We start from the raw sequence: 19,642 nt of genomic DNA on the forward strand, positions 1-19,642 counted from the left end.
TGGCAAAAGCCCAGATTAGGGGTGACACTCGTTTTGGAAATGCGGGAGGTGCCCTCCTACGGTACCTTCTTTCTGAACTCAGATTTCCAGATTGGAAACAGAGACGTGGAAAGTTTTCCACAACAAAACAGAACCGGAGGACTTGGGCGCAGTGTAGCGGCCGCTGCAAAACCCCATTCCCTGGGTCCCCCTGGCCAGGCACCGCGGGCCGGGGCGCTCACCTCCTCACCTCCATTGCTTCCTGCCAAGGCAGAAGCGCAATGGCATCTCCTCCTCGCCTCCTGCCCTCTGGGAGGCCAAAAGGTTGCTGTTCCCACATTGTCCATAGGACCGCTTTGCACAAATCCGTCCCGCAGGCTGGAGAGCTCAGTCACTCACAGCGTCCACCCCAGCTGCCTCCCAGGCGAGGCCCTACCAAAGGTGAATCCACCTCCAGGCCTCGGGACCCCCTTGTTCGGGTGCAGCGGGCACTCGCTGAACACCTCCCCCGCGTTGCCTCCCACTACCGGGATGGGAAATGTGATCGCAGCCCGTACCAGAACATCTCCAGATGTGTAACAACAACAAAGACAGGCCTGTTGCGGCAGGTGGGTTGTTCATGACTGACAAGGACAGTCTTTGTTCGCTGTCTCTGAATGCGTTTTGAAATTTATCTATAACCTGCTATAGGAGGGTGGTTATTACCTCTTTTGTGAATAATAGAAAAATGCACCAGATACACCTCCATCTGACCAAGCTTCTTCCTTGGTTCCTCTATAACATACTTCAGATAAATCTGAAAGCACTCTCTGAATACATTTATCTTGTATATGTAGTTATATGTAAACATATATATATATCTTACTGACTTAGAGTTCCTTTTACTAATCGCTTACTAACACCATAACTTTTACTTCCTCATGTTTGTTAGACAAGAACCCTGTGGACATTTTAAATTTAATTTGTCTTTCTGAATACTGTTATAAGACTGTTATGCCCCTTTCTTCTAGAAAAACGTCCTCTTCCAGTTCCTCTTTTGACTCTGACAGGCATTATGATAGCAGTAAAAAGATCTCCATTTGTAACCCTACCCGGTTTACATAACACATGCCATTATCTCTGCTAGCTTTTACTTTATCTCTAATTATTAGACATCTAGTCGTCTTTCTTCTGCAGCCAAGTTCAATACCTCAGAAGTAATGAAAACCTTGTTAGTATTGTACTTGCTTTTCTTTGTATATTCTTCCTTAAAAGCCAAAATGTGTGTGTGTGTGCATGTGCATGCACGCTCTTTTCAGATCATTCACAGTTAGCTCATTCTCTGTTATTTTCTTCTGAACCTTTCTTTTATTGAGATAATACAAGCGAAGTTTCACAGAAAAATGTGTAGATCAGTTTCCTGGTAAAGCCAGTTTGAATCTCTTTTTACTGTTATCATCTCATCATTCTTTAAACAATTTTTAAATCCACCCAGTTAAACCCACTAAGCCTTCCTTCTTGGCTTCTTCTTTAATCCTTTTCATATGGACATTATTTTGCCTCTCTATTTTCTAGGTCATCAAATTGAAGAATTAATTTTTAATTAATTTTCTGAGCTTTGGCAATTATGGCAAATGCTGGTTTTGTGATGTCTCTCTGCTATGTCTCAACTGTTACAGCTTTCTCACTTAAGTCCCTTTTCTCATGCTTTTTATTGAATGAACTCTCTCAGCACCTATTTTAAATGCAAATTCTTAATTAAATCTCCTTGTTTGCCATAACACTGCTTTAGGATGAAAGTATCATCACAACATGTAAACTGAGTAGGTCTAGACAAGCCAGTATTTGCTGAAAAGACTGCTGAGGTAAAAGCAATGTGTTCTGAGCAGTTCTGCCTAACTAACAAAAAAAAATACAAAGTATTCAATTATGTCACATTCATTCAAATTACTTTATTTTTTAGATTTGAAATTCTGAAAGGGATTTTGTGCTGGTAACTCAATTTTCAGTTTGGCTAACTTACATTTGTCTAGAAATGAAACTTATCTGGATATCCAAGCATACAAGGCCTATATTTCAATGCAATTCAGAATTAGTTGACAGTGTTAAACACTTTGCCTGCCAAGTGTTCATTGATCATACTCGCTGCTTCTTGTTGATGACGTGTAACAGCAGCCTTCCATGCAATTTCAGCAACGCAAGTGGCAACACAATCCCCATTTCCCACTATTTCTTTCCTCTTTTTCAAAACAAAACAACAGTCCCACCTCCAATCTGGACAAAAATCTTCCTGTCATATTCAACTTTGCATAGACCATCTGGCACGAAATGTTAAGTAAGCTCTGTGTTTCATATCACTTGTAGCTCATTACAAAGGCAGGTGAAGCAGTTCATTTTATGGCAGTTAGAAACAACCCCTGTACTAGGTGGCCTAATAAGTTTTGATCAAACAGGTTTATGAAGATCTCCATTATAAGCAACAGGGAAATCTGTCATGGGAAAAGAGCACTGGCTATATGATGAGATGACTAGTTGGTGGATAAGGGGAGAGCAGTGTATGCTGTTTATCTTAAGTAAGGCTTTTTACTGTCTCCCATTACACCTTCACAGACAAACTGTTGAAGTACGGGCCATTTAAGTGGAGAGTGAGCTGGACTGAAATTTGGCTGAACTGCAGAGCTCCAAAGGGTTGAGATCAGCAGCACAAAATGCAGCTGGAGGCCAGTCATCAGTGGTGTGTGCCCTCAGCAAGTTTGCCAACAATGCAAAACTGCATAGAATAGATGGTACACCAGATGGTTGTGCTGCCACACAGAGGGACCTTGGCAGGCTGGGGAACAGGGCTAAGAGGGACCTCAAGAAGTTTAGCAAGGGGAAATGTAAAGTCCTGCACCTCAGGAGGAATAATGCCATGCACCAGTACATGCTGGGAGCCAACTGGCCTTGGCAGAGGACCTTGGCAGAAAAAGACCTGGGGATCCCAATTGACACCAACTTGAACATGAGCCAGCAATTGCTGCAAAGGTGGCCAACAGCTTCCTAAGCTGCATTAGGAAGAACATTGCCAGCACGTGGAGGGAAGTGATCCATTTCTTTTGCGCAGCACTGATGAGGCCACAGCTGGAGTGTTCGGTCTAGTCATGGGCTTCCCAGTACAACAGAGACATGGATGTACTGGAGTAATCCCAGCAAAGGGCCACTAAGATGAGTAAGGGACTGGAGCTTCTTTCGTATGGGGAAAGGCTGAGAGAGCTGGGACTGTTTAGCCTGGAGAAGAGAAGGCTCTGGGTGGGATCTTATCATTGTGTATAAATACCCGAAGGAAGGGTGCAAAGAAGATGGAGCCAGACTTGGTGGTGCCCAGTGAAAGGACAAGAGGCAGTAGGCATAAACTGAAATACAGGAAACTCTGTTTAAACATAAGAACAAATTTATATGATGAGGGTGATCAAACACTAGAACAGGTTTCTCGTGGAGGTAGTGTGGTCTCCATCTTTGGAGGTATTCAAAATCTGATTGAAAAAAGTCCCTGAGCAACCTGCTCTAGTTGACTGCTTTGAGCAAGGGGGTTGGACTAGATGATCTCCAGAGGTCCCTTCCAATCTTAAATATTCTGTGATAGATTTTTTTTTTTTAAATTCCTTAAAATCTTATTCAGATTTGGCTGAAACTTAAGATTTTTTAAATTGCCATGATCAATCTCTAGCTTGCATTGCTCAGTGTGATTTGGTCACTGTGCCAGCATCCTGCAAACTCTGCAGCTTACCCTCACTCTGGCCAGCACTTGATTCCCTCCATGCTCACTGTTCAGTCCCGTCAAAAAAAATCTGAGCTTTCCTGGTGAAGTTATGCTAGCTTCCCAAGTGAAATACCCTTTAGTTACTGTGTTTCTGCTGAGACACCGCATGCAAGGACTTCTTGTACCAACTCAGCGTTGTGAGCCATCTACCAGCTGCACACCCACTATGCAATTGTCCCTACATCAATGGCTGCTTTCATTGATTTCCTGTTAATTCTGCTGTCTCTGCCAGTGACTGGAAATCCCTGGTGTGTTAGCAAAATGCCTGCTTTTCTTCTAGCCTGCCTTTTGACCCAGCTAGATGGACAGGACTCCACGTGACTTTGGTGCTGCTACTCATTTTAAGACTCAAATTTCTACAGCCAGAGCAGGAAGGGATACCTGGGGAAACAGCCTTTTTTCAAGAATAAATAGATACAGAAAGAAAATGTGAAGATCATGGAGGCCACAATCCAATGTAAAGCCTAAAAGCCAAGAGAAGAGCCAGTGCCAGGTGAAGAAGAAGAAAAGGCAGTTTGTTTTCTTACAAGACACAGCCTTAAGTTCTTTTTATGAGCAGCTTGTGCACTCATTACAGACAGCATGCTGAGTTGGGATACTGCTCTTGTCATTCACATAAGCCAGCAGTGAAGGATACCAAGAACTGGCTAAATCAGAGGAGATTTTTAGGAACAGAGACATGGATAGAGTCAAAACTACTGAGATACAAAACCCCTTAGAGAGCTCACTGAACACACATAGCTAACTGAGGAAGACAATTCACTGCCATAGGGCTGGTGCATTAACCTGGTGATCTTGTTTACTTTCTCAAAGTTTCTACATCAGCGTTCCTTGCCTTTCCTCCTAACGCATTCTCCTGTTAAATTGTATCTACCAGCTGCTGGTGGGAGGGAATATTAAGAGTATATTAAGATTACTGAAATGTCAGTATTTGGCAAAAGTCCAAAAAAATTAAAACCAAAACTTTCACAGAGCAGAAACAAAGCTATTGCAAAGCAGTGAGTGAGCACGTTCATCATTTACAAAACACACTTGCTTTAAACCAGTGACATGCAGTATCACTGGAACAAACCCAAATTACTTTAGATGATTTTTAATGACAGTGGAACCAAATGAGTGAGTATATGTTTTCAATAAATTGTTATACAGAACTTGGACTTCCTGATTTCTATCCAGGAAATGTAAGAGAAGTCTCAGTTCATGTGCAGCACAGCATATATGCAGTCATGCCAGACCTTCTGTGCATGTGTTACGCAGAATATCTGTGAATATGTAATAAACTGGACATGTCCAGAACACATTGCACTTACTGCATGTATATAGGCTGCCCACAGACCACAAGGTGCTGCATGTCCATAACATGTCAGACTCATTGTTCGGGAGCTCGTATTACACGTGGTTATGCAGAGGTCCAGCAGGTTCCATGGATGCATACGCTCTCAAAGCTCTATGTATTTTCCATCCATCTATATAGTCTACATGTATGATAGCTATCTAAGGAATGCGCTTGTCTCTAATATCTGGCAATGTCATGGAAAAAAACAAAGCACTGCTGCTGACTTTGTACTGAATTTGGGAAACGGGATGAAACTCCACTCAGTAAATGAAGGGACCCTATGCGACCCCTTCGTGTTTTTTGCAGGAGACTGCTAAATTAGAGTTTTGTTCTTTGGTGGACATTTCTGTTATTTTTTTCCAGTTAGGGGGTTTTGTTTTTACCTAGACCTTTCCAGCCAGAGCTGCCTTGTCTCTGTTGCCAGAGTTGGCTTTGTAACGCCATCAATGACAACAGGATAGATGGGGAGGCAAGCATGGGCTTTCTCCCAAACCACACTGATGTAAAATACTGTCTAGAGAGATCACTGTGGAGAAGCATTGCTTTCATTTTATGTATTCAAAACAAGATGGGACCGAATTGGACATAAACCTTATTTACTGTTCTACTACAGTTAGCAAAGCCCATTGTATCAGGTTCATCTCTTATTTCCAGTACATTACCCAGCATGAAAAGACCGTGTAGCAGGAAATACTTAATTTTGTGTTGCTCACTGGAGACTGAGCACCCCAAATAATGCCCAAATGCCCAGATGGGCACAGCTTTCCAGAAAGCTGACACCACATATTTCTCCACTATCTCCTCTTTAAGCAGCTCTTAATTCAGGGTGAATGTACTCTGAGGTGAACACAAACTTGATATCCAACCCTGAAATTTTCTCTCATCCAGTGTTCACAGTATGACTCGAAACTACAATTTGTTCTTGTAGTTTAGCAAATACTTACTGCAAATAGCTAGCACCATTCATTGTCTCTACGCTCCACTTGTCCACAGGCTGCTCTTTAGATATGAAAGAATCCTTTCATCCGCCCTAAATGAACAAGAGAGCTCTGCTGTTTGATACAGTCAGAGTTTCTGGCAGTGAGAAATCTGCAATATGGAGAAACAACACATATAAAAATAGGTTATCACACAAGATAGAAGAGTTTTTGAAAATCTGACCCAATATTTACACAGATTTCATGATGTGATGTACTTCACAGTATACAATGGCAGTTCCACAATATGCTGCAAAAAATTACCAGAAGGCAATCTGCCAAATGCGGCACAAGGTATTCTGGGTTGGCCTCCCATAACGCCAGACTTCTTTTGCTGATAAAAGCCTGATGCTCTGAGGACATACTGCATCTTTAAAAACCGGTCAAATGTGAACACGTCCTGCTCAGTAGCTCATGCCAGCAGAACTTCCGCCCAGTAAAACTCCTAGTGCAAACAAGGCCAGCAGCAGCAGCAGCAACAGCAGCGTATGCAGCCTCGGGGCACCTCACGAGCGGGCATCCTGGTGGCTGCTCGCACAGGCGTGGCAGTGCAAGAGGTGGGGGACAACCCAGCTGCCCTTCTCCTCGCCACCACCCAGGCCAACGTACATTCCCAGAAACCCGTATCTCCTCTTCTGTATGCTCCTGTTGGGGGCCTTGTTTGAACAAGGCAGTTTTACTGGCAGAAGTTCTGCTAGCATGAACTCTTGACATTCAGCAGTTGATCTGCAGAGGACTTCTTTGTCGTGGGTCCAGTTACGCTGGCAGGAGTTCTCACTAAGCTGCAGTGTGACCGTCCATCTTATTTTGTTGTACTGCCTCTGTGCCACCCACAGTCCCCTCTCTGCAGTGCTGTGCCAATGCAGCAAACCAAGCTTCCAGTAGGACATTCTCTGCTAAATGGTAACAAGAGGCTTTCTACACTCTGCTGGAAAAAAAAAAAAAAGATCTCTTTCACTCTTCTCCAATTGATCAGCCACACAAATGTAGCGTTAAGACACAGCTGAGACAGGCATGAGCTTCAGTTTGGCTGCTGTAAATGGAACTGTTCTTTAAAATATTTGATCATGTACTCCAGCAACAATCATTTTGCAAATAAAATACTAATAGGAAAACAAGAAATATCACTGATAATTATTGAAAGGTTTTCATTGATTTTGCTGACACTGAACTTTCCAACTGGAAAAAAGATAAAAAGTAGGGAAGGGCTAAGAAAATGTGAATCTAGGCCCAGTGTTCCCTGCGAGAAGAATAGTATGGCTGCCCAAAGTGGGAAAATGAGAAAATTTGAACTTTCAGTCCCACAGAGGACAGGAATTCACAGAGAATGTGATCTCCAGCATGGAGATCATCTTCTCCAGGGAAGCTGTGATTTTCTGGAATAGTATGAAAGAGAAAAGAAATGAAATGTAAGACTGGCTAAAGGGTAAAATTGACTACTAGGATAAAAATAACTTTTAAACAAACACTATAACTACCAGAGTCAAATGCTTAGAAACAATCAAAGTGACCACTACTCTATGAGTACGATTCTTACACTCCAAATTTTTATAGCTGTAAAGAAGTGTGTACATGGAATTATGAAAATCCTTATTCTAATATTTTAAGTAGGTGTTATTAAATTTTATTTATTTCAGGTATGAAATAGTTCAGATTTTTGAAGACAAGCATTTGGAAAGTCTATATCCACTAGGATTTGAAATTTAATTTTCACTGAGCTTATTAATTGTATTTCCTGCAAATGTGAAATGGAAGAATTCAGTTCTCACTATTGTGATACCTGGCTTTGAATGGTATTTTGCTAACAAAGTTCCTCAAGGATACCTCTTCAGTCGTATTTTTATTCATTACCTTAAAATAGGAAGATGGAGTTTGTTAATGAAATTTGCTGATGACAAGGAAGTGGGAGACATCATTAATATGGACAGGGATGGCAATATGATACAGGAAGACCTGAATAACCTTGAGAACTACAGTAACAGAAACTGAATGAAACGTAATAGTGCAAATTGCAAGCCTGTGCCCTTGTGAGCTAATACAAATTTCTGTCATAAATTGCAAGGTCATCAGTTCAGAAACAAGGATATGCAAGTTGTGCCTGGAAGTGCAAGTTCACCACCGGCTTTGAATGTTAAGGGGAGATGAAAAAGGCAAATTTGATCCTTAGGTATACCGGGCAAGATGCATCCAGGAGATAGTGCAAGTGAGTGTGGCTGGAGGAGGCAGCACTGAGACCCCCTCTGGAGCTCTGTGCCATCCAGAGCATCCACGTTCAGGAGAGAGGGTTTGAGATAGGGATGGGTGCAGAGAAGGGTGGCGACACTGACCAAGGGACAAGCCTATTGTGGCATAAGATACAACTGCTAAAAGACAATATTGATTCAGGAACAAGTGGGCTTTATCTGACCTAGAAAATTCAAAATGGAAATTTTTAAAAAGGTTTAAAACCACTGGAGAGATTCTTAAACACTCTCCTGGGAAGACTGGAGGAGGCAAAAACCTAACTATATTAAGAGCTGTATTGAAGTTGTATAAAAAGAATGGGGTGAGGTAGTTGCCCAAAATAGCTGAAGCTGAGATGCAGTGAAAAACTTTAAAGTAATTTAGTAGCCATTCATAAAAAAAGCAAAAGTAAAGAGCCTTCGTTTATAAATGAGCTCCACATTAGCACGAATCAGATCATTTTTCAATTGGCGAGCCAATTCTTTGTTTTTCTTGGTAATATGAATAGCAGTACGAGGTCCAAGGGCAAGATGAATACATCTGTAATCTTGTATTTCTAGTTACAGAACTAAAAAAACAAATATTATTTCTCCCTCAGGTAACACTGAAGTTCTTAGAGCATTAGTTTTTCCAGCAGATAGCTTGCTGTAAGGCCAGTTGCCTGCTTTAGTCAATGAGATTGCCATTTGAAAGCTCAGGAAAAAGGCAGCGTAGCACTGCGAGCCTCGAAAAGAAAACAACTGGTTTTGCTTTGTGTCTCTCTGTATGTGCATGTGTGTGTGTCTGTGTGTTTTCTCTGTTATGGTTTGTTGTGCAACAGCAATAATCTCTATTGCTTTGTAGTATACTCACAACAAATGGCTTTTTAGATTGATTACATGCCTCAACTTTGCTTTGGCTATTAATCAATCTCAGCAGCTGTTTATTGCTTTGTACATTACAAAGCAATAAAGATTATCCCTTAAAGAGCTGTTAATGCCTCATGGAAAAGTTTGAAAACCATTATTTTTAGAAATAGTACTGCTGATATATAATTTTCTGGCTTTTCTTTCTTCCTTCCGTGTTATTTTAAGAGAGCGCAGTGGTTGTGAAACGCACAACCATGTGTCTAGCCATCTTTGTTGCTTTTCTGGATTCCTTTCTATTGCCTTGCATGTCTTTCCTTAAATTGCTAAACACGGTGCTCCATTGCCGACAGTGTTTTGTGTCATGGTCCAGATTCGTCCTGATTTAGCAATGGATTCTGCGTATGAAGGTCACATCCCCAGGACATCCCAGCATCTATACTATTCCTGTTCTTCTTCAGGTTTTTTTGCCAAGTAGTAGTTTTAGGACCTACCTACACTGAAAAATGAACCAGTAAAAATCTAGCAATAGCTCCCTGTGTGGACACTTTTATTCCATGATAAATAAACTAAGGAAAAAGTCATTCTTTATTATTTTGGAACACAACCTCCATGTGAGGAGAGACACTACCCTACATATAAAAAAATAATTCTACCTGTAGAATTACATTGGCAAAAAAACCCACTTTAATTTCTGGCAGCAGCTGCAGCTCAAATATTCATAGATATTTGAGTGATACTTGTGTGACCTTGAGACCGTTGTAGATGTGCTCTCTTCAGACTTGGGCCAAGCCCACCTACTTTTGCAACCCTGCGGGCCTGCTCAGTACCACCTCTGAGGAAAGGCTGAGCTACTCTGTATTTTTGCAGCTGCTGGTTTTCATCACTTCTTGTGTTCTACAACCTGCCCCTGAGCACAGAAAGGAAGAAAGAAGGAAGGGTGAAAGAATTATTTTTTCCTTCTGTCCTTGTCCCTATGCGCATTTGCCCAGCAAACTACAATCTGGCCCATCCTGCCTGCCCTAGCATGCTGGAGAACTGCCCTGGAGATTTATTGTCAGTGTTAAACCACAAGCTCAGGTTTGGCAAGATTTTCTGTGGTCACCTGTCAGCACAGTCTTCAGTCATGATGCAAAGAAAACCATTTCTAGTGGTGAGAAGCTAGGTTACCTTCAGTCATCTACTTTTTTCTACTGAAAGTATCAAAAAAAGCCCAGGGTGTGCACAAAATTTTGTAATAGTGACCTGCTCCTTCAAAACTGGACTGTTACCTGCCTATTCTTGTCACAAATACTAAGACCACTAATCAGCCATTGGTTGATGCTGAACTTGGCTCAAATCATATTAATGAAGAATAGGTTTAATTATTAATTTAAATATGAATGTGTGTGTAATAGGTATACCCTCATTAATAATAAAAATACAGAAAATGCCTAGAAATAAGTAGAAATATTCTCTCACATAATGGTAATGTAACCTAGAATATGCAAAAGTAAAGAAGAGGGAAAAAAAGACATACAAAATGGCAAAATTACTTTGGTGACAGAAAGCTTCTCTGAGGATAGAAGCAATAAAATGGAAACACAGTGAAGAGGAGGAAGTATGAAAGGATGGATGGAATCCCTCCCCTTTCTTTTTCTTTTAATTGGCATCTGTCCTAACGATTTTTTAAATCATCAGATATTCTTAGAGGATACAATTTCACATTTTGTTAGTAGGTGAATGCAGCCCATTCATCTTATGAGTCTTCAGTTTTGTAAAATTAGCTACAGAATTAGATCCTGCAGACTGACACATGCGAGAGGAAAAGACTAGCTCATCTAAGAACAGTTATTTTTAGTAGCTATATCAAGTGGAATGGATAAATAAAGTAGGTAACATGCCATGATGAATTTTCCTGGTGAACCTCATGTACAACATCTAGAGAACTTACTGTAGACAGAGGGTATGTAGTGGAAGGTTACTTATCTTTTGAGACATCATCTGTCATCATCCCTACTTCTGAGGAGAAGATACAGAATACAGGCAGTGCAAAGAACTGCTCTTAAATGATACAAAAATTCCTGTTCAGCGAGGTTCAATATAATCAGAAAAGCCAGTGTTGCCAGATGCTGTGAAATGTTAATAGCCAATGTTGCATAAAAAGAGCCCTAAAAATAGCTCCATTTTAGATTAACGGAGATTTTTCAGCCACACTTAAAGACTAAATATGATGGAAGTAGACTTATGATGGAAGTTGCTAAAACCAACACTACAACATGGTTTACTTCAATTTCCACAATATAAATACTTTAAAAGTACACGTCTTATTTTGAAAGCAGAGGCTATGCTTCTGATGGTAAAGCCTGGACACAGATAACGTGTTTTCATCGTGCAAGGTAGCATGGCTGTAGTACTGCCGGCTGCTGCAGAGTCACTCAGCCTGGTCCAGGCAGGAGGTACCTAGCAATAAGATTAGACTATCAACAAAGATCTGCGCAAATACATTTTCTTTTGGTATCCCCATGGTGGTTATGAATTTCTGTTTCTTGACTGCAAAAATCAAGCAGGCCCCTTGGCATCAAACAACTGAGCCTTGTCTGCTCTACATCAATGGCTTAAAGTGATCAAGTCCTTCACGCATTAGAAGGATTTGGCACAGATTCAAGCAATGAAAATTTGTCCAAGATGTTTAATCTCTGTAGGTACAAGGGGTCAGTCAGTAACAAGACTATCATTAAGTGTACTCCAGAGTCACGCTAGAAAAGTGACCTTTCCAGTTTGGCACGTGTTTAACCACAGTCGACAGACAGGAAATAAGATAATCACCCCCTACGGGGTCTCGCAGCTGCTGGCACCTTCATTCCAAAGCTGGGGTAATTTTGAAAGGTAGGCATATTTGGTGGGATAGACTGTGAGAAGCAGATGAAACTGAAGGTACAAGAAACAGCACTGCTAGGTGGGAGGGAGTTAAAAACGCTGGTATTTCTTTTAGCACACCACTTTTTTAGACAGTTAATTTCTACCTTTCAGCTCTCCGTTCCCTGCTCCTAGAGCAAGCCCGTACAAGGGAAAAAAAACAAGAAATTATGTTCAGTAGGCTCCCAAATACTTTCTAACTGTCTCCAGCTGTGATACAAGCAGAAAAACATAATATTAATAAATGTAAAAACCAAATAAGGTTCTCTTACTGTACAGCTGCAACCCGAAGACTACAAACATGTGACAAAAGATAAGTTGCTGCCCAAGCTAAAGCCAGCCTGTCATGTTTTATGGTAACATAGCGTATTGCCAATAATCCTCCTACTTCCTTGGGTATCTGGTCATCTTTAGGATTGTGTTCAACAACAATTCTAGGTTGTCTTTGGGATGGAGCATCATTTTGCTAGTGAGTTTATACATCATCTCACATTATGAAGACCTGGCCATGACTGGACTCCAGGGTGTTACCAGTCTGCAAGTGATAGGTAAACCAAACAAATGAAGTTGAGCCACAGAGAATAGGTTCAAAGTGAAAAATAAGAATGTATTGGTCACTTAAAGCACATTCTCTAATTTTATGATTTTTAGAAGACAACTGTTGGAAACTTCTCAGCTACTGAGGTTTTGCCTTATGTTGGGGGATATGAAAGGGAAGACATTTATAAAGAACTGGGAGACTTCACTTCTGAAACAGCTGTACCCTTCTCTTGAAAATTTGACTACTGGCTAACTAATAAAAAGGGAATTTTGGAACCATCAAGTTCAATAGAGAAGTTCTCTCTTCATACTCTGTCAGCAATGTCAAATGCTAATAAGAAAATACTTGTTCTAGTCCCAGGAAATTCTGTGGGGATCCTGATCCCTGAATGAGATACTAATTCACTTTGTTAGGAGTCTGTGTTTCCAGGAAAAGGACACGCTGCAAATTTTAACTGCAAATTAAATGTGGAATCTAACTAGAAACAAATGCACAGGAATTAAAAAAAAAAGCAACAACCCCCCCCACACACACACACATTCTTACAGAGCACTATTAAAGACTGAAAGCTGATATACATACTTTAAATTCGTTTTATTAATCAGTCCAATGGTGAAACTTGAGAACTTAGAGGCCATCATCACATAGTAAGTATTTGTTAGAACTAATAGTAGAAGATAGAGAGTCTGTGTCCCACCTCCTGAAGGCCAGTACAACAATTCAAAGTCAGAAGTGGGGTGCACAACAGCAGTTTTGGTTCTCCACTGTGTCACTTTTACAGAACCAAACCATAATGAGGATGATGGTTGTCACAGCTTAGAAACATTCCCAAGGTTAAGACAGCCTAAGCCCTCCATCAAAATGGCTTCTGTAAAGAAGAAAAGATGGGTCGTTGTCATAGAGGACTCCCTTCTGACAGGAACAGAAGGCCCAATATGCAGACCAGACCCATTCCATAGAGAAGTCCGCTGTCTACCAGGGTTAGCGATGTGGAAAGAAAACTTCCAACTCTGGTAAGGCCCCAGTTGTGTTTCTATAAATATATTAACAACAGAAAGAGAGCCAAAGAGAATCTCCATGCTTTATTGGATGCAAGGGGAACCATAGTGACAAAGGATGAGGATAAGCCTGAGGTACTTAATGCCTTCTTTGCCTCAGTCTTTAATAGTAAGGTCAACTGTTCTCCGTGTACCCAGCCCCCTGAGCCAGAAGGCAGGGATGGGGAGCAGAACGAAGCTCCAATGATCCAAGAGGAAGTGGAAGTGGTTAGTGACCTGCTCAGCCAATTAGACATACACAAGTCCATGGGGCCGGATGGGGTCCACCCAAGGGTACTGAGGGAGCTGGCGGAGGTGCTCACCAAGCCCCTTTCCATCATCCTTCAGCAGTCCTGGATGACTGGGGAAATTCCACTTGACTGGAGGTTGGCAAATGTGATGCCCGTTTACAAGAAGGGCCAGAGAGAGGATCCGCGGAACTACAGGCCTGTCAGTCTGACCTCAGTGCTGGGGAAGGTCATGGAGCAGATCATCTTGAGTGCCTTCACACAGCACATCCAGGACAACCAGAAGATCAGGCCCAGTCAACATGGATTTATGAAAGGCAGATCCTGCTTCACTAACATGACCCCTTCTATGACAAGATGACCCGCTTAGTGGACAAGGGAAAGGCTGTGGATGTTGTCTACCTGGATTTTAGTAAAGCCTTTGATACCATTTCCCACAGCATTCCACTTGAGAAACTGGATGCCCACGGCCTGGATGGGCATACTCTTCGCTGGGTAAAAATTGGCTGGATGGCTGGGCCCATAGGGTGGTGGTGAATGGAGTTAAATCCAGTTGGAGGCCTCAGTATTGGGGCCAGTTCTGTTTACTATCTTTATCAATGATCTGGACAAGGGGATTGAGTGCACCCTCAGCAAGTTGGCAGATGATGCTAAGCTGAGTGGGAGTGTTGATCTGCCTGAGGGTAGGAAGGCTCTACAGAGGGATCTGACAGGCTGGATTGATGGGCTTGCAGCCAATTGTACGAGGTTCAACAAAGTCAAGTGCCAGGTCCTGCACTTGGGTCACAACAACCACAGGCAACACGGCAGGCTTGGGGAAGAGTGGCTGGAAAGCTGCTTGGCAAAGAGGGGTCAGGGCCGGGGGTGGGGTGCTGGTTGACAGCCAACTGAATATGAGCCAGCAGTGTGCCCAGGTGGCCAAGAGGGCCAACAGCATCCTGGTTGTATCAGAAATAGTGTGACCAGCAGGAGCAGGGAAGTCATCCTTCTCCTGTTCTTGGCACTGGTGAGGTCGCACCTCGAATATTGTGTTCAGTTTTGGGCCCCTCACTACAGGAAGGACATTGAGGCACTGGAACATGTCCAGAGAAGAGCAACGAAGCTGGTGAAGGGTCTCAAGCACAAGTCTTATGAGGAGCGGCTGAGGGACCTGGGGTTGTTCAGCCTGGAGAAGAGGAGGCTGAGGGGAGACCTTATCACCCTCTACAACTGCCTGACAGGAGAGTCTAGTGAGGTGGGTACCAGTCTCTTCTCCCAAATAACAAGCAATAGGATGAGAGGAAATGGCCTCAAGTTGTGCCAGGGGAGGTTTGGACTGGATACTAGGAAATATACTTCTTTCACTGAAAGGGTTATCAGGCATTGGAACAGGCTGCCCAGGGAAGTGGTCGAGTCCCCATCCCTGGAGGTATTGAAAAGACAAATAGACAGGTGCTTAGGGACACGGTTTAATAGTGGACAGGTATGGTTGGACTCTTATGATCTTAAAGGTCTTTTCCAACTAAATGATTCTGTGATTCTATGATTCCAGTTGAATGTGAGGACTGAAACCTTCCTCCAGCAAGGGATGGTAGATGGAGATCCTCTGGGTTATGGCAGAACATGCAGGCAGCAGAGCCATTCCCCCCACCACTTCATTGTGCAAGATGCCATGGTTTCTACCCCATGCTTCCAACACCAAGCCTGTGCAAAGCCCTTTACAGGATACTCAGAGGTGGAACAGGCAATGCTTGCAGGAAAAGACTTCTCCCCAGCTAGCAAGAGACTTGTCAATCGCACAAAGCTGGAGCCAGGGCAAGTGTGAAAACCTTCCCCAAAGAGTTCTCACGCTCAGCCTAATGCTTCAACCAAAACTCCTTACTTTCTTACTGTTAGATCTTACTGCTGTTATAGCTATGCTTTCATGGCAGTTGGAAGCTTGCTAAACTACCTTATTTTTTGTTCCAGCATTTCACTATTCCAAAAAAACACTAACTGAAATAGTATTTCAGGCCTGGCAATTGTTGATCATCCCATAACAAATTGTAGTCAGTAGAACCCTGCAATATTTCATGTAAAATCTGGTTCCATTTTTAAAATAAAATTAAATATACTTAACTGATTGATGGGAGGTGCCAGCCCTGAAGCAGGTCTTGAGGCCCTTGTGGAAGAGAAATTCTGTGCTAGATGAGCAGGAGTGGCTTTTGTGGATCTACTTTGCAACAGCAGGGGTCAAGTTTTTGGTTAGACTCCAGACTCCAACTGGCTAAAGTGAGAGAACCAGAAAGATCATAGCCTACAACACCGCATGGATTCTTCATCATGCATTGACTTCATATAGTTTGTGTGGTTTTGTAAGTAATAGACAATAAAATATCATCTCACATTTTAAACATGTGGCAACAGCTCTTTAAATAATATTTTGGAAGGTTCCTCCACCCCTTTTTCTTTTGTCTGTCTGTGGCGGTGTGCTCCCCCCTCGTCTCTGACTCCCCCTCCTTTGACCTCTTTCAAGTGATAACCACCTGTGGCCATGGTGATAAGATGCATCTGATAGATGTGTCTGGTCATGAAGGATGCACCCACTGGGTGTGGGGGGAGACAGATAACAACACAATAGCCAAGGGCTATTGTGGAATGTGCCCACCTAAGCACAGTGGTCAGTATGCAAATATGACTATGAGCCAATCATCTTACCCCCATCAATAGTGAGCAGCCCAAGAGCCCTTTGAGCTCTCCTGCATGGCAGCGGGCTGCACGCCAGGATCTCCCCTTGAGCAGGGACGCCTCTCAAGGTTACTCCTCGAGGTTGAGAGATTCCTTACCACAACAGATTCTCGGTAAGTGACTAACAGCATGCTAACTTGGAAATCTTAGCTAAGTGACATAAAGGATTAATTGCGCATGTATAATCCTTTAGGCATAAACCGTTGACCAAGTCTGGGACTAGGATTGGATCCAGCCGCACCTAGACTCCTCTCTGAGGGAGTTTAGAAAGCAAGGGGATCTTTTCTGAACCTCATGACTCAATGGGAGGGTCTCCCTGACAGTTTTGTCTGACCCTGTCCTCTGTGCAGTAAATAACAAAGTGTACCTTGCCATCGAATCTCAAACTATTGTCGCAGTTACCAGTGAACTGTGTTAACTCACTGTTTTACACCAATAAACCACATTATTTTTGCCTCCCTCTGACTCCATCCGTGACACTGTCCTAATTTTTTCCTATCCTTGACATTCAAAAATCATTAATTCATCCCCCGGATCATAGCATCAAATTGAAAATTCTTCATGTTTATTGTGTCTTTTAATGATTTTTAAGTATCCTTCTATTCCTTAAGCCTTTGTACATTTATATTTTCATCTTTTCTCCAGAAATACAAGGTTAGAGATACATTTTTCTTCAAATGAAAACAGAGTCTCATCCAAGTCACTTGACCTTTTGAGCTGGTACATTAATAACTGTGATAAATATCACAAGAGTCAAATACAGTCCCTGATAATGGACTTACCTTGGGAGACGACATTTTCCCAGGCCCAACCAGTCCCTAATACAGGTCTTCGGTGACACTCCCCACTTGACCTCACACACTGCTCCACCATGGAGCAGCTCAGGAAATGCCAACTGAAAATCCACAAGCAAGTGACAGAACTGGAACCTGGGCTCAGACCTCTACTGTCATGCTAACAGTAATTTCCCTGATGCATGTTAATGTGAACTAATGAATAATGATCCAAAGTCCAGTTTTCAGTGCAGCTTACATTTATTATTCATATACAACATCTGACTTCCATTTTTCCTCTGTGAAAATTAGAAGTTTGCATTCAAATAAAGTGATTTCATTTATATCAAAATACAAACTATTCCACACTGGTAATTAGCGGTGTTTGAAAAATGGTCTAACCTGGAACAAGCAGAAATCAAAACTGCAGAGTTAACATGCCTGTCCTTCAGGGTACTTAGACTGTGTCACTTCATAAGATGAAGATAAACAAAACATCGCCAGACAGGTTTTCGCTCTAAATAGAAGGGGTGAAGATCACTACAGTGTCTCTCTCTGCCATGAATATTTGCGATTAAAAGCTAGGAGAGAAAAAGCATGTAGTATGGGAAAATGAAAATAAGCCCTCATCTTAGTAATAAGCCATTCTAAATATTTTGAGTCAAATTATGGTTTGTCATCCCTAGCACACAGGATGGAATAAAACAAATAAAACAGATGCAGTAAAACAAAAAAACCTATTAAGAAAGACAGCTAATTACAATAACATTGTGAGGCTCAGGGATTTAATTTTAGGGGCTCCTTGGGCTCATCTGGGATGTGATACTTGACTGCAGGAACACATGGTAAAAGATGTTCACCTGCTACACAGCTTTTAAAGAAATGGTCAGATTGGTCAGATAGCTCTCCCATTACAGTGTCCACGGAGATGTGGATAAACCTCTGGAGATGATGCTGGACACTGCGCTCATATACTTCCTGATAATGGACATAATTGCTTCCCTTGCTTATTCTCATTTAACAGTATAAAGTTATAAACTTTACAGTGGTACCTGTATGCTGTTCATCGAAAAGGGGGGTGGGATGGGTACAGCCAAAGGCCTAGTGTCTGCCTAAATTTTGCTCCACATTTAGGAAGGCGAGCAATATTGCAATTTATAAGTGGTTGTTATTTTGGAGATGTGAGTAGTAATACAGAAAACCTCGTATAAAGAAGACTTCACATGTAATTAAAAAATCACCTGTTTTTTTCAAAAGTTCAGAGTTCTTAAAACATATACTAAAAGGTTTGTTTTTACTGTATCCTGTGCTTTTGGTTTTATTTGAAGTATAAAAATTGTCTACAAACATTCTTTCCTTAAAATTTCTTATGATTTTACCTGGCATTGGATGTCACCAAGTAGAGCCAATGCAGCAGCAGCAGCTGCTTGGCTGGCCCTTGTCGGGGTCACACAACCTTGTCTACATGAAACTATGGCCACCTCTTGGCCAACGGAGCCATGGCAAGTGTTGAAAGAAAAATCAGCAACCTCATGTAGATGATGTTCTAGTTCTGGCTACAGTCAAGAGGGAGAGATGTGTAGTACAGCAGCACTCAGAGATTAATATCTTGGGCTGAAATACATTTTGCTGAAATACGGGCAAGAAAATGAAACACTAACTCGAGCTAAGATAATTCCCTGTGAATTGTCAGAGGGCTGTTATGGGGCTATGTATGCAATTACATAGCCGTAAGCAGATATGATCAGCCTCTGTTGTGTGTGCCAGCTGGTGGGGGACTGCAGAAAAATGGCAGAGATAACAAATTCGGGTTATGGGTTATGTTTCTGTGAAACGGTACAGTATCTGAAAAGGTTAAACCTGCCTGTCCACTTTAGGACAGCAACATTTTGGGGTAAGGAAGACAGGTATTGATATTTTTGTTACGGTTTAAAACCTTTTCCTCTTCCATTGTATTTTATTCAAGTTGTTTGAGGCTAAAGAGTATTTTAGTTGAAGTGGGTTTACCAGTCAGCCCACACCACTAAGTGACAGACTCCCAAAGAGATTGCCAAACCAATTGGTTCTGTGGGACGATTTCTACACTGGTAAATTAATCAGGGACAGGACATTTAGTCTGGATTCTGACTTGGCACTATTCATACTGCTATATTGTCAGACTGATACCTGCCATGACTTTGGGTCAGGCACAGCTGAGACCCCAGCACTAACGAGGAAGGATTCCCACTGGGCACACTGGCTGGTTCTTTACTGTAAGAAGCACAAAAGACAGATATGCAGCACAGTTATAGAGATATCCAT

Source organism: Egretta garzetta, unplaced genomic scaffold (genome assembly GCF_000687185.1).
Source record: "Egretta garzetta isolate BGI_Z169 unplaced genomic scaffold, ASM68718v1 scaffold138, whole genome shotgun sequence".
NCBI lineage: Eukaryota > Metazoa > Chordata > Aves > Pelecaniformes > Ardeidae > Egretta > Egretta garzetta.